Below are 1,990 nucleotides of genomic sequence, written 5' to 3'. Positions count from 1 at the left end.
GTCGGAGGGGGGGGTCAGAAGAGGAGTGGCCTGGCTGTGTTCTTAATAGAAAGGTGAAAGGGAAACAATGTGTATGTGAGCCTTACAGAATAGTATTCCTTCTGATTAACTGTGATAATGTCTTGTAATTTTGACTGTAAGCTCAGCTATTCTGTTAATGTCTGTAAACTGCGGTCGTCAATAGCTTCCCATTCACCTTCATCATAGCTGTTCGTAATGTTATAAGGTTGACTGTAATTGCTAGATTTTGTCAATGTCATTCCGAATTAACAAGTTGTATCGTTACCTCAGTTTCTCTGTTGGTTTTAGATTGAACAGTTTGTAGTATCTTCCAGTTCCAGTTCTTTATAGTTGTTTAATTTTGTCCTTGATTGTCTTCCTACATTTTCCAGTCCTTGAGATTTATTACTTGTTTGCTGCTGCAGGTGCTTTGTTGCAATTTATGGTTGGAGTGCAACAATGACCTCTGCCAAAGACCCTTTACTCTTGTCATATTTTACATTTTCTATACCTTGGGTTGGAAGGTGAACTTCTTGAGTAGCCAAGTTGTTGAATAATACTTCGGTTAATATGGTCAAATATTTTGGTATGATCGGAAAGCGCATGGTGTAAGGACTGTCAAAAGAATTATAACTGTTGTCATAAACAAATATAATATGAATCTTCTGCCACTCTAGTATAGTGTGGGTCAAATATGCCTTTTTTTTGGGCAGTTGAGGCTCCACGGAAGTTGATCCAAGTAAGTTCTGAAAATGCATAAAAATGTATATATAGATCACAACCAACTGGTTATGATGTTTCCTCTATTCCCCTTGTTTGTTTGGATCTTATGTGATTGCACTCTACTTTGCGAATGGTGTTTGACCAAGTAGTGATATGATTATCTAGTAGCCTATCTGTTGGTTTCGAAAACTGGTGCACTTGGCATCTCTATTGTCTGAAGGCTTAGGTAGATGTGGTGTCATAACCACTCATGGTTTTCCTCTCACTTCACGGACTCTTTTAGTCTTTACACCGAATACATACATGCCTGGAATTGTATGTAGTACTTGGTCTCTAAAATTTGATATAACATGTTAGATTCTCCTCTTTTGACAAAATAATAGACAAGCTCTGTTCATCTTTTGGAGAGATTCATATGCCTTGCCTCCTCTTTGGCTCTTCTGCTCATCATATTTGTTTTTTTTTATTTGGTATAATGTGTCCATGAAATAACTTGAAAAATATTTGTACCACCTAGTAATCAATAAAAATAGTCAGTTAAGATAAATGAAATTGTACTCTCTACTTCACTATATACTATATTCATATGTTTAATATCACAATATCAAAGAATATTTTGATACATTATATATCTTTAATTTATGATTACAAGATCTAACAGTTTTTTTTTTTACTTATTATTTTGTACCATAAAAAAAGTAGGAGAAATAAAACAAAAGAGAGTTTATCTTAACAAAATAACAATGAATAAAAATCACTTAATATGTGGAGTAATTTGCCTCAATATGAAAAACCAGCATTTCCACTCAATTATGACTATGATATTTGTTGATGAAATATAACTTTGATCTTTAAAAATTAAGACACGCGTATTTAAATTATCATTTGGCTTTCCAAACAGATCGAAATTGTTAATTCTCATTCAGTTTGCATATGCATATTGAATCGGTTCTCCAAAGACACTACTTGATTTTTTTCTTGGTTAAACGAAAGTCAATGGTGGATCTAGATCATTATAGGTTTTCGGAAATGCAATAGTTATTACAAATATTATGTATTTTATTGTGAAATTTATTAAATATTTATACATATGTGATGGTGAACTCAATTAACATTATTGTTTATTATTTTAAGAATATTGTAAAAATCAATAAATTTCAAATCTTAGATTCTCCTCTTATAAAATGACAAAATTGCTTTGCTATGTACAGGGCCATCTGAATACGCTTGGGGCCTAAAATCAAACTTCAGAAAGAGGCCTTGTTTC

The 1,990-nt window shown here is 32.8% G+C and overlaps 1 protein-coding gene across 1 annotated transcript in view; it reads left to right on the top strand.

Moving 5' to 3' along the window:
- LOC107026328 (putative glucose-6-phosphate 1-epimerase) overlaps positions 1 to 845 on the top strand; it is an 11,933-nt gene extending 11,088 nt beyond the window's left edge. The window contains exon 9 of the mRNA XM_015227257.2: positions 426 to 845. The gene's annotated coding sequence lies outside the window, so the exon portion shown is untranslated. The remainder of the gene's footprint in view (positions 1 to 425) is intronic.
- Positions 846 to 1,990: the final 1,145 nt, after the last annotated feature.

This window comes from Solanum pennellii, chromosome 7 (genome assembly GCF_001406875.1).
Source record: "Solanum pennellii chromosome 7, SPENNV200".
NCBI lineage: Eukaryota > Viridiplantae > Streptophyta > Magnoliopsida > Solanales > Solanaceae > Solanum > Solanum pennellii.
This window is presented reverse-complemented; position numbering and strand designations above follow the sequence as displayed.